Genomic DNA, 14,620 nt, shown 5'->3' with positions numbered 1-14,620 from the left:
AAAGCTCTGGGTTGTTCTAAACTAGATGGGCATGCCTCAACACTTAACTGTCCTGCTGTGTAACCTGTACTGTGGACAGGAAACCACTGTCAGGACAGAATACAAGGAGATAGAATGATTTCCTATAGGCAAAGTGTCAGGCAATGCTGCATTTTATTTCCCTATTTGTCTGGTCTGTGTGCAGAACAGATAAAAAAAAAAAAACAGGGCTAGACTCAGAGGAACAGGGAGTGGAAATTGGTAGGAAAAGTATCAATAACTGAAGGTATACATATGATAACATCTTACTGGAAGAAAATAGCAATGATTTGAAATGACTTCTGATAAAAGTAAAAAATATATATTGCAAAGCAGGGCTGTGTACCAACAGGTCAAAAAGTATGACTAGACAAGAAACGCATCACTTTATCAGAGACAATAAGAAAACTAAAAATGAACATGCCTTTTGACCCAGCAATTCTACTGTTAGGAGTATATCCTAAAAACCCTGAAGCACCAATCCAAAAGAACCTATGCACCCCGATGTTCATAGCAGTACAATTTACGATAGCCAAGAGTTGGAAGCAACCTAGATGCCCATCAGTAAATGACTGGATCAAAAAACTATGGTACATTTACACAATGGAATTCTATGCTGCAGAAAGGAAGAAGGAGCTCCTACCTTTTGCAACATCATGGATGGAACTGGAAAGCATTATGCTGGGTGAAATAAGCCAGGCGTTGAAGGACAAATACCATATGATCTCACCTTTAACAGGAAGCTAAACAACAAAACAAACAAGCAAGCAAAATATAACCAAAGACACTGAAATAGAGAATAGGCTGACAGTGACCAGAGGGGAGAGGGGAGGGAATTTCAGGGGAAATAGGGGAGGGCTTTAGAGGAACATATATAAAGGATACATGGACAACAACTGAGAAGGGTGGAAATGGGAGGGAGGGGAGAGCATGGGAGGGTGGGATGGGATGGGAGTAATAGACAGAAAACTGTACTTGAAAAATAATTAAATAAAATTTTTTAAAAGATTTTATTTATTTATCTTTAGAGAGGAAGGGAAGGAGAGGAGAGAAACATCAATGTATGGTTGCCTCTCGAGAGCCCCCTGTTGGGAACTGGCGTGCAACCAAGGTATGTGCCCTGACTGGGAATTGAACCGCGATTGTGTGGTTCACAGGCCCGCGCTCAATCCACTGAGCTACACCAGCCAGGGCAAATTAAATAAATTTTTTAAAAATTAAAGTTTTGCATAGGAAAGAAAACCAGTAACAAAATGAAAAAAAAGGCCACTGACTAGAAGAACATATTCACCAATGATACATCTTATAAAGAGTTATATGCAAAATATGTAAAGAAATCTCACAAGTTAACACGAAAACACACTCTAATTTAAAAATGGGCAAAGGACCTGACCAGACTCTTCTCTAGAGGACATACAGATGGCCCAGAGACATATGAAAAGAAGCTCAACATCATTAATCATCTGAGAAATGCAAATGAAAACCATGAAATACCACCTCACACCTGTCAGTATGGCTATCATCAATAAATCAACAAATAACAAATGTAGGTAAGCACTGGAGAAAAGGGAATGCTCCTGTACTATTGGTGGGAATGCAAATTAGTGCAGCCACTATGTAAAGCAGTACAAAGTTACCTCAGAAAATTAAAAGCGGAACTGCCTTATGATTTACCAATTCCCATTCTGGAAATATAGCCAAAATTTTTAAAAACTTAAAAAACATCTAGAAACACTAATTTGAAACAATATATGCACCCCAGTATATACTGCAGCATTATTCACAATATCTAAGATTTAGGAGCAGCCCAAATGTCCATCAGTGGAAGAGAAGATAAAAAAGCTATGGTACATTGACACAATGAAAGTATTCAGTCATAAAAAGGTATGAAATAGCCCTGGCTGGTGTAGCTCAGTGGATTGAGTGCGGGCCTGCAAACCAGAGGATCACGGTTCGATTCCCAGTCAGGGCACATTCCTGGGTTGCAGGCCAGTTCCCTGCAGGCCAACTCCCAGCAGGGGACCCACTAGAGGCAACCATACATTGATGTTTCTCTCCCTCTCTTCTTCCCCTCTAAAGATAAATAAATAAATTAAAACAATAAAAATTAAAAAAATATATGTTCTAGAGGTTGTTGATACCCAGAACCTAGAACAGTTTTTAAAAAAAAAAGGTATGAAATATTACCAATTTTGACAGTGTGGATGGAGCTGAAGAACATTATGCTATGTGAAATGAGCCAGTCAGAGAAAGACAAGTACCACATGATTTCACTTATATGTGAAATCTAATGAGCAAAATAACAAAGTGGAGACAGATTCATAGACACAGAGAACAAACTAATAGCTGTCAGAGGAGAAGGACCTGGAGATTAGGTAAAAGTGTGAAGGGATTAAGCATAGAAAAAAAAAGAAAGTCATGGACACAAACTACATCATGGTGTTGCCAGAGGAAAGAGGAGGTGAGAGGAGACAGAAGGCGGTAAAGTTGACTTGAGACTTGAGTTGGGGTGATAAACACACAATACAATATACAGATGATGTACTGTAGAATTATATACCTGAAACCTATATAATTTTATTAACCATTGTCACCCCAATAAACTAAATTAAAAATAAAGGCCCGAATCCTGATGAAATAGAAAATCTGAATAAAATTATTACGAGCAAAGAGATTCAATCATAATCAAAGTATCCCAACAACAAAAAAAGTATAGCACTAGGCAACTTCACTGAAAATTCTACAGAACATTAAAAATAGAAGTAATACCAAGCCTTCTCGAACTGTTCCAAAAATAAATGAAGAAGTAATTCTTCCAAAGACATTTCACAAAACCAGCATTACTCTGACACCAAAACCAGACAATGATCACACACACATACACATTATAAGCCAATATCACAAGTGAACAAAAATGAAGAAATTCTCAACAAAATATGAGAAAACTGAGCAAATAAACTGAATTATTATTATTATTATTATTATTATTAAAAGTATCATACTTCATTATTATTAAAAGTATCATACACCATCATCAGGTGGGATTTATTTCAGGTATGCAAGGATGGTTCAACATCTGCAAATCATCAGATATGCCACTTTAAGAAAATGAAGGATAAAAATCATATGATCATCTCAATCCACGCAGCAAAGTCCTCTGACAAATTCAACGTCTATTTATGATAAAAATATACTCTCAATAAAATGAGCACAGAAGGAAAGTAGCTCAACAAAATAAAGGCCATATACAACAAGCCCATACTCAAGGGTAAAAGTCTGAATGCTTTTCCTCTAAGATCAGAAACAAGATAAAAATGTTCACTCTCACCACTGTTATTCTACATAGTACTGGATGTCCCATCCAGAGCAACTAGGCAGAGAAACAGAGAGAGAGAGAGAGGGAGAGAGAGAGAGACAGAGAAGGCATCTGAAAGGGAGGATGTAAAGTTTTCACTATATGCAGATAACATATTATATATAAAAAACAAAGAATTTACTAAAAGACTATAACCAGTCAGCAACTTCAGTAAAATTGCAAGGTACAGAATCAATAAGGAAATGTTTATTCATTTTTTTCTGTAATAATAAACTATCTGAAAGAAAAAATTAAGAAAACAGTTGCACTTAAATGTAAATCAAAGTGAATAAAATACCAAGAAGTAAATTTAACCAAAAGGTTAAAGACATGTACCATATTTTTCTGTGTATAATGCACTCCCATATATAATGTACACCCATGTTTTGGGCCCAAACTTTCAGAAGAAAAAATCTTTTGTTTTAATTTTTTCATTCAATTCTTTTATTTATTTGTATTTAAAAACAAAATATCATATTCCAGGGTATTACTTTATATACAGATATCATTATTAATTTCTAGAGTTACACTTTTATTTTAAAAAGCTGTGACACATTTAAATGATGAAGTCATTCAGTCATAAAAAGGTATGTATAGATATGGAATTAAAAACATTTATATAAATATGGAATTAGTACCACCCATGTATAATATGCATCCTTATTTTCCCCTCAAAATTTAGGCAAAAAAGTAAACATCATCCACAACAAAATACAGTACACTGAAAACTACAAGACATTAAAGTTAAAAAACCAAAGAAGGCATTAAATAAATGGAGAGATATTCTGTGCTCATAGATTGAAATAATTAATGTTTTAAGATATCCACACTACCTATAGCCAATTTACAGATTCAATGTAATGCCTATCAAAATACCAAAGGTATTTTTCACAGAAATAGAACAAACAATCCTAGAATTTTTATGCAATCACACACACACACACACACACACACACACCCAAATAGCCAAAGCAATCTTGGAAAAGAACAAAGCTGGAGCCATCACACTCCTTAATTTCAAATTATATTACACAGCAACAGTAATCAAAACTCATAGGCATAAATACAGACACACAGATCAATGGAACAGACAGATACCCCAGAAATAAACTGACACACATATGGTGAATTAACTTACAAAACTGGAGACAAGAATATACATCTGGGAAAGGACAGTCTCTTCAGTAATGGCGTAGAAAACAAATTGCTACAAGCAAAAGAATGAAACTGGACTGCTTTCTTACTCTATATGCAAAAGTTGATTCTAAATGGATTAAAGATTTGAATGTAAACCTTGAAACCATAAAGCTCCTTGAAAAAAAAGTGGCAGTAAGTTCCCTGTCATAGGTCTCAGTGATGATTTTTGAATGATACCAAAAGCAAAAATAACAGCTGCAAAAATAAACAAGTGAGACTGTATCAAATAAATGCATAGCAAAGGAAACCACCAACAAAATGAAAGGTAACATAAGGAATGTGAGAAACTGATAATGGGCTAATATCCAAATATATAAAGATTTCATATAACTGAACAACAACAATAAAACCCCAAACAATTCAATTATAAAATAGGCAGAAGATCTTAATAGACATATTTTTCCAAAGATATACAGATACCTAATAGGTACATGAAAAGAAGCTCAGCCTATTAATCATCAGAGAAATGGAAATCAAAACCACCACAAGATATCATCTCACCCCTTTTAGAATGACTGTTATCAAAAGACAAAAAAATAAATAGTGTGGGCAAGACTGTGAACAAAAGGAACCTGTGTGCATTTACATTTCTGATAGGAATGTAAATTGGTGTAATCAGTATGGAAAACAGGATGGAGGTTTCTCAAATAATTAAACATAACTACCATATGATCCACCAATTCCATTTCTGGGTATTTATTTATTAGAAGAAAATACAAACATCAAAATGAAAATATATCTGTGCCCCCATGTTCATTGCAGCATTATTTACAATGGCCAACATATGAAAACAACCTAGGTGTCCATTGGCAGGTGAATGGATAAATAAATTGTGGTATACACATACAATGAAATATTATTTATCCATAAAAAAATGAAATATTGCCATTTACACCAACATGGATGGACCCTGAGGGCATTATGCTCAGTGAAATAAGTTCGATAAAGAATAAAAAATAACATATGATCTCTCTGATAGGTGGAATCTTTCCCCCCAAAAGACAACCAACCAAGTTCACAGATCCAGGGAACAGACGGTGATTGCAAGAGGTAAGGAGTAGAGGGTGGGAGAAATGGGCAAACTGTTTGTTTGGTTTTTCTTAGTTTAAGTAAATTGAAAAAAACAAAAAGAAGAAAAGCCATTAAATCTCTCTTACAACCCACATCCATAACATTAAAAGCTCTTGTCAGCTGTTTTTGGTTCTGCATGTACATATCTTAGAGGCATTATTGTTATATCCGCAATTATTCTATAGTCTGAGTCATTCAATAGATTACTGAGCACTTCTATACTAAATATCAAAACTCCTTAAGTGGTTTTTCCTGCCAACTGGGGGCCTGTGGAGGCTTGCTGGGAACAGTACTTCTACACCAACAAATATGTCTAGAAGGCTGTGGTCAAAGGGCATTTTTGCTGGCTATGCACAAGGTCTCTAGAAGGAGTACATAGCTCTTTCTAAAATTAAAGGTGTTTATACTCAAAATGAAACTGAATTCTTTCTAGGCAAGGTATGTGCTCATGTGTACAAAGCAAAGAACAGCACAGTGCCTACTGATGGCAAGCCGAATAGAACAAGATAGTCTGGGGAAGGGTAAACTGTGCTCATGGAAATAGCGGCATGGTTCATGTGGAATCCCAAAGCAACCTTCCTGCTAAGGTCATTGGCCTTCCATGTAATACTGTGTCCTTGAAGTATTTAAACTTACTGCAAAGTAAATAAATAAAATGGAAAAGAGAAAGCTCCTTAAGTACACTGAGGCATTAATGTGACAATACAGTTGGACATATAAATAAACATGTGAATAATCAAATTAGCTTGGAGATCTATTTTATAATTTTAATAACTTTAATATTTAAATAATTTGATCATGCATATACAAAATGATCTAACATTCTCCAAGCTCTCTGTTGGCAGAGGGTGATGGCACAGAGTGAATAGAGGGATTATTTAAATCAGAAGTATTTAACCAAGAATCTTAAAAGACTAAACTAAGGGATTAAAAGAATGTTACAGATAATCCAGAGATGATTATAGGATTTAATATTTGCTGCTAGTTTCTACTCAGATTATGGTACTTTTGGGTGTCCTCTGTACAGACAAAAAAAATAAAATGGTTACAAAAGTTCAGTTGTGTATAAGGAGACTAAAACACAACAAAAATATTGTCGTCTTCTTAATTATTATAAAGCATGACTTTTATCTTATGACTAGTATAATTACATTTAGAATGGTCATTACTATACATAACTTTAAAGTAGGAACAGAACACTTAACTTTGTATCTAAATAGCTAATCATTCTTTAGTTAATTGAGTATCTGAACAAAACAATGAGACATCAATGAAATGATTAAAAGAATCTGAGAAGCTACAACATGGCCTTAGTTATCAATACTGAAGTGCTCAGTTATCCCCATGGGGCAGTTCCTTAAAAAAAAACAACAAAAAAACAAAACAAAACAGAGTTAACTCTTTTAGGCAGGAAAAACAACTAGTTTAGAAAGCTTTAATTTCCTTGCATATGAAAATGTTTGTGAGTCATAATAATATATGAGAGACCATAACAACAGGTTATGTGGGTAATACAGGTTTGCCCAACTATCTGAAAGTAGAATGTTCCTATGAAACCTTTTATAAGCCTGAATGGCATAAAGTGAAAGAGCAATTTCCTTATGACACATTACCTAACAGGTGCACAAAATAAATCAAGATAAAGCACAGATGCTCACAGACACAGTAGAAAGGTAGAAAATAAAGGTGACTTTGTGAAAGTTTGTGTTGCCCCATGACTATTAATGGATAAACAAGCACATGGGCAAGGAGCAGTAAGGGAGAAACCTGTGGATATAATTCACCTACATTGTCAAAGACCCTGACAAGTACCATAATAAAGTGCATTTAACAAAGTAATCACAATAATCCTGCCACTAGGAGAATCTCCTGTCTTGTAAGTACTGACAGTGGGCTCCCTGCTCCACCTCCAGCATCTCCACCCCCCTACAATCAGAAACTTACACACAGAACATTGAAAGTAGAAATAAAACATACAATCTGAAAGAGCAAAATACAAAAACCAGATCCTGTCAGTAGCTAGTTTAGGAACTATTCATATTTAATGTTTTGAAAACAATCTGGGAAGAAAGGCACACGATGAAAATCTTCAAAACGTCCACTATTTTTTCAGAAAAGTAGAAAGTCACATACAACATAATAAGATCTCATGGAGCTACGTGAAACACTTCTAAAATGGTAACATGCTTTTCCTTTGCTTGTGTGGCTCAGTGGATTGAGCATCAGCCTGTAAACCAAAGGGTTGCTGGTTCGTTTCCCAATCATGGCACATGCCTGGGTTGTGGGCCAGGTCCCCAGGAGGGGGTGTGCGAGAGGAAAACATATATTGATGTTTCTCTCCCTTGCTTTCTCTCTCCATCCCTTCTGTCTAAAAATAAATAAATAAAATCTAAAATTAAAAAAAAGGTAACGCACTTCAAACTGAACCATTTGAAGATAATGCATTTAAGATAGGAAGGAAAAAAAGAATGGTTGGACCCATGTTCATAGACTTCTATTTCCCGAAGACATCAGGCTTTTGTTTGTCACTAAAGGCTAAGAAAATGAGGAATGTTGATTTTTAAAAAGCAGAACAAACAGAGCAAAAGGCAGAGCAAATAAAGTCCTTTCCAGCCCTTATTCTTCCATATCCCTTTGTAGAACACCATGATTCTTGCATCCCTGGGAGGCCACGAAGTCCTCATAATCTTAAAAAAGTCACTTAGAACTCAAACAAAAATGTTCGAGAAAACAGAACAGCTATCCCATGAAGAGAGGATTAAAAAAAAAAAAACAAAAACAGAAAGACAGAATTGGAATTCTTTGGTTTCTGAGTGCTAAGCCAGGAAGTGGGTACAATGACAAAGGCTTTGTAAAATAATAAAGGCTAGCAATAGAAAGATCTTATTCCAGCTGATTAGGGACCAGGAAAATTTGAATGAGGCATGCCCCTCATTTAAGTCTGATTATGTACTAAATTTACAAAATAGAAGTCTGTGTTCAACTCAGTGATGTCTGAAATACAAATTGCTTAATCTTCTTTCTCCATTTGGAGCAACTCATTCTATCAAGAAGCAGATAATCCATAAAAGAAACTATTAATTTCAGAAGCAAAGTTAATTAACACCTATCATCTCCATCTTGCGCACTGTGTATCTAGCCTAGTGCCTGGCACATAATAGGCATTCAAAGGCATTTCTTGAAAAAATGAATAAATTAGAGACAGTGATTTCAAAATTGCTCTTTCCTCTTTAGATGCCTTTTTTCTAACTTCCACAAGATAGTTCTAATGAGGAATCATTTCCACAAACCTGATGTAAGCCTAAGATTAAGGCAATTCAGCAAGATTAGTATTAAAGTATTCTCTAAGAGGAAAACATTATTAATAATAGTATGCGGGAGAGGACTTCCGACAAGATGGAGGCATAGGTGGAAACACTGTGCCTTCTCCCACAACCAAGTTTGAATACAACAAAGGTTTAGTAAACAAAGACACAGCCAAAGAACAGAAAATTGAACTATACGGAAGTCCAACAACAACGAACCATTCAACCGGGACCGGTAAGAGGGGTGGAGCCAGCAGCAGAGCAGGATCGGGCAGGAAAGATCCCCCGACCCAGGCACCCAGGCAGCACGGACCCAGCCGGGGTGCAGGGCAGACTGACCATGGTCGCACATTTGTGCACAGTGAGACAGACCTCACAGGCCCCAGCGGGCAAACCCAGTGGCAGAGAGCTCACTGTGGTCACACATTCACGCGCAGTGAGAGGAAACGCATGGGCCCCTGTGATGGTGGCAGCTGCAGCGGAGGTGGCAGACGAAACTGCCATTGCTCCTCTCTGACCCTGGCCCCACATACAGCGTCACAACCCAGTGACTGAGTTGCCCTGCTCTGGTGAACACTTAGGGCTCCAATCCTGATACTTAATAGGCACAAACAGGCCAAAAGATGGCAAAAGAAGAACTCAAAGCCCCAGAGCCAATAACTCTAAGCAACCAGGAAACAGCCAGCCTCTCAGATGCACAGTTCAAAACACTGGTCATCAGGATGCTCACAGAACTGGTTGATTATAGTCACAAATTAGAGGAACATATGAAGGCTAAACTAATTGAAATGAAGGGAAATGCACAGGAAACCAATAGTGATGGAAAGGAAACTGGGACTCAAATCAATGGAATGGACAAGAAGGAAGAACAAAACATCCAACCAGAAAAGAATGAAGAAACAAGAAGTCAAAAAAATGAGGAGAGGCTTAGGAACCTCCAGGACATCTTTAAACGTTCCAACATCCGAATTATAGGGGTACCAGAAGGGGAAGAGGAACAGCCACGAATGGAAAACTTATCTGAACAAATAATAAAGGAGAACTTCCCCAGTCTGGCAAAGGAAATAGACTTCCAGGAAATCCAGGAAGCTCAGAGAGTGCCAAAGAAGTTGGACCCAAGAAGGAACACACCAAGGCACATCATAATTACATTAGCCAAAATCAAAATGAAGGAGAGAATCTAGAAGCAGCAAGAGATAAGGGGACAGTCACCTACAAAGGAGTTCCCATCAGACTGTCAACGGATTTCTNAGAACTTGAGACATGTGGTTATAAACTAAGGGGGGGGGAGAATGGTGGGGGAGGGAGTGTGTGGGTGGAGGGGAATGAAGGGGGGGAATAGAACAACTGTAATGGTATAATCAATAAAATATATATATTAAAAATAATAATAGTATGCTATTATTAAATCTTTTAGTATTTGTTTAGTGCCCTTCTATAAAGAAAAAGCTATGTAAGAAGGTATTAACCACATATTTTCAAAATGAGAAAAAAAGGAATGCTGAGTTTTTAAGTATTTTTCCCCAATGAAACCGCTTTGCCCACAAAATTTGGATTTCCTTTTCAGGAAAACAAAGGTCACAATGAACAGAATATATGCCTCATTTTCTTTTGAATATTGCTGCAATGTAGGTCGATTCCTATTTCCTTGGGGAACTGATGAGAGCAAAGTATGGACACTGAAGACAGGAGGGTGGAAGACAATGATGCCTGCATCTATAATACTTCAGGAAACACGAAATAAGAACAAAAGGACACTGATTACAAAGCAGTACGAAAAAATATTCAGTATCCAAGTTGGAGTTCAGCAAAAACAAACAAACAACCCCTTACCCCCAAAGAATCAGAACTTCTGAGTCGTCAGAGGCAGAAAAGCATTAATTTGCTGTGGAGGTAATTCCCTTGAGTAGGGAAAGAAGTTTTTGTATGTGTGCTTTTGATAAATGAGAAATAAGAATGTAAGAGGGTGCAGCCAGGGGGGCCCCAAAAGAAGGATTTGTAATGGGGTCCAGAACTCAGGGTGTCCAGGAAATATTAAAAATATAGGATGCCCTGACCACCCCGGCAAGTCTAAGCAAGGGGGGGGGGGGGAGATGACACATGGAGCAGGGCCATTGAGAGATGTTTTGTATAGCAACAGTTTTGCAGATAGCCTCTAGAATGGTCATTTAACATATCTATAACCTTTAACTGGTTTTATACTATGTTAAATAGCTGTGGCCACGCTTTGAGCCAGGGAAAAGGGAGTGACTTCTGCCCAAGATGTAACTGAGAGGCAACTCCTGGTTACAGAGCCAGCATGAGAGCTTGAAGATGACTGGCTCCATGCCGCACCCACGCCTGCCCAGATTTGCCATGGCAACCCAGTAAAGTTGGACAAATGCGAGAGTGCTGACAAGGGTAGCTGATTGTGGGGGGAGTAGGAAATTGGGCTGCAGAGGAAGAAGAGCGCTGGGATTTAAACCCAGGTAGGGCAGCCAGGACAAGAATCACCACAGGGATTTAGCAAAGAATTGCCACGCAACCTTGGCAGAGAACCTCGGCTTAAGCAGGAGAGAATCACTCAGTTTTCAGTCTCCCTTTGCCACACAGCTTAGGAAGCTAGAAAGCAGGATGTAGCAGCAATGTGGAGCTCTCTCTTAGCGGTTCAGAAAAATGCAAGAGAGACGCTGCAGGAAGGAAAGGGGTGAAAGAATTCTTGTTTGGGGACATTAGAAGGTGCCATGTCATTTTGGAATAAGAACTGGAGATCCTGGGGACACAGCTGTTGGTGCCGAAAACCAAGAGTGGCCTACCAGCTGAGCACGGATTACTGGGAGGAACTGGAGACTACCTGAGCCATGGACTTCTATTTCCTTTCCTGAGATGCAGTACCCTAGACTGGGCAAAGAGAGGAAGGAAGGACTGTGTGTGTTTGTGGGTGTTTTAAGGGACTTAGGGATTTTGATGAAGACATTAAGTCATTACTCTTAAGTCTGTATAACTTGAATAAATAATTCCCTTCCTTTTCACTAATCTCTAACATGGAGAGCTATAATTCTCTGGTGATGGGCAGAGTGAACCTAATACAGGGGGACCCAAGGAGAAGTGGGGGTCAATTCATTAACAATGTGGGACCCCCTTCCCTGGCAGCCAATCAGGAAAATCATGGGAGACCACATGTGCAGTAGCTTTAAAGTAATACAACTACTTGTACATGTGCAGTAAAAGCCCGCCAAAACTAGCCAGGAAGGATCGGCCTGTAAGAATAGAGTCCCTCCAGCCCATGAGGTCAATCTCTACTGATAGTTGGCCTGCTCCCATGTTCTCTGCTATAAACTCTGGGTGTTCAGTTCAATTCTTTGTCCAGATCACCAAGAACCTGGTTACCTGTGCCCACCTGTGACAGAAAGACATTGAAAAAGGAATTATTCATATCAATTAATTAAAACACTAGGAGCTCTAGTCCTTATTTTATCAATAACCAATAAATCAGCTTTTCTAAGGTAACCTCTAGTCTGACCTTTCCCAGACCCATGCTCTGCTCACTACACATTCAGTCCACCAAGCTGTTCTTTGTTTTCCAAATGGGCCATGTATAGTTTCACTTCTGTGTATTTCCTCTCAGTTTTTTTATTTGTTTGCTTCACTGTAGAAAATGGTGCCTTATTCACACAGTAAATTCCTGACCATCTTATACTTCTTTTGGTAATCCCTAAATCCTAGGAACTGAATTAGATATTTCCTCCTGTATCATTTTTGGTACAGGATTGATATCATTTTGATATCATTTTTGATATTACATTATCAATTTCAATATCACTTTCCACTACACTGACTTGTGGACTCCCTAAGTGCAAGGCTTGAGGCTCTTCCATCTGTGTATACCACCACCTCTGCAGAGGGTCAGGCACATAGTAGATGCTCAATAAACATTTGTTATAGGCAGAAACTGAAATAAAAAATAAAATCTCGACACAAAGTAAAGAATTGTCATTAAGCAAGAAACAAAAATATACTGATAGAGAATCTCTGCCTATATTTTAGAGCCATATTTCATTATTCTGTTAAGTTGGTTTAGCAGGAACCCCTTGTCCTTGATGTTTCCTCTTAATAATTTCCCATTCACTGACCCCTCTCTCTGCTCCTTGGCTATGAATCCCACTTGCCCTTTTGTATTTGAAGTTGAGCCTGATCTCTCTCCTCAATTGCAATACCTTCATGACAATAGTATGAAACAAAATCTCCCTTAACAAGTCTCAGAATAATTTTTTCTTTAACAAACTGTCCCATAGTAAAAAAATGAATTTAATAAAATGAGAACTAAAAGATAAGATGATCAAACAAAATCCATTTGTTCAACATGTTTTTCATTGTGAGTCAACCACATTCCAGTCATCACTCTAGGCAGGGAGAATACTATAGAGAATAAAATATATGAAGTACCTGGTCTTCAGGAGCTTATATTCAGGTGGGAGTAGAGACAAAAAATTTATAATGTCAGGCAGTAACATTAACAGATGACACTTACAAGGCACTGCCCACAACCCAGGAATTGTTCTAAAAGCTTTGCCTTTATTACTCATGTAATCCTCATGACAACTCTATGAAGTAGATATACTTATAGCACTAATTTTGCATGAAAGGCAACTGTGGCACAAAGAGGTTGAGTTGCTTGCTGAAAGTCAAGCAACATAGCTAATGAACCACAGAGCCAGGAAGTCTGGCTCTGAGGTTGTGCTCTCTACTACATAATTTTGGCTAAGTACAATAAGGGAAGAAAAGGTGACAGGTAAATACAGTGTGTAGCAAAGACCTCTCTAATGAGGTATTATTTGAACAGAGATCTAAATTTAGAGAGAAAATTGGTCATATAAATATTTGGGAGAAGAATTTTCAATATGGAGATTACTGAAGTGCAGAGGCTTTAGTGAATTCCAGGGGAAAAACAAAGAAGGTAATGTGAAGGGAAGCAAACAAGGAAGAATCTGACAGGAACCAAGGTTAATGTATAGGCAAGAGCCAGTTCACTCAAGGACTTAAAGGTCAAGGCTACTATGCTAAAAGATAAAAATATCTCCCCCGATCTTATTAGATGATAGGACTTTCTTTTAATATAGTTAACATTGACATTCTGTTCTATATCCTATTTCACACAGTTCTTTAGCTTTATTTTCATTCATCACTTTGTTGGCTAAACTATATTCTGAAACAGTTTTTCCAAAAGGAGTGCCTAGGTGCTGTAAAACCCATGTTCTGTTTAAAATTTGTTTTAAATTTTGTTTTAAAATAGTCTAGCAGGGAATAATGAATTTATATAAAGTCCCCAGATCATGTTTCCTTTGCTCTACTATCTTCTAAAGCCAAGGGTTTATTCATTCATTCCTTTAACATATACTGTTGAGTGCGTACCATATGTTAAACAATAGTAGGGAACAGAGACCATGTCCTGTCCTCATGGCTCTTCTATCCTAGTGGAGGGACATAAACTATCAACAAAAACTATGTATCAGTTGGTGACAAGCATTATGAAAATAATGCAGACTAGATGAGGGATACACTTAGAGTCAATTAAAATTTATTTTAGCATACTGTCAAAATATATCTACTTCAATGCTATTAACTTTTTTAAACTTTTCTCTTTTAAGATGTAATGTTTAATATCATAAAAAAGACATTAACCTGAAGATTGACA

At 37.4% G+C, this 14,620-nt stretch overlaps 1 protein-coding gene across 1 annotated transcript in view; it reads right to left on the bottom strand.

Moving 5' to 3' along the window:
• Window positions 1–14,620, bottom strand: part of GMDS (GDP-mannose 4,6-dehydratase) — a 717,933-nt gene that overhangs the window by 417,887 nt on the left and 285,426 nt on the right. The window lies entirely within an intron of this gene.

This window comes from Sturnira hondurensis, unplaced genomic scaffold (genome assembly GCF_014824575.4).
Source record: "Sturnira hondurensis isolate 20B ecotype Veracruz unplaced genomic scaffold, ASM1482457v3 Scaffold0001304, whole genome shotgun sequence".
NCBI lineage: Eukaryota > Metazoa > Chordata > Mammalia > Chiroptera > Phyllostomidae > Sturnira > Sturnira hondurensis.
The sequence above is the reverse complement of the archived record's forward strand: the minus strand, read 5'-3'. Positions and strand labels throughout refer to the sequence as shown.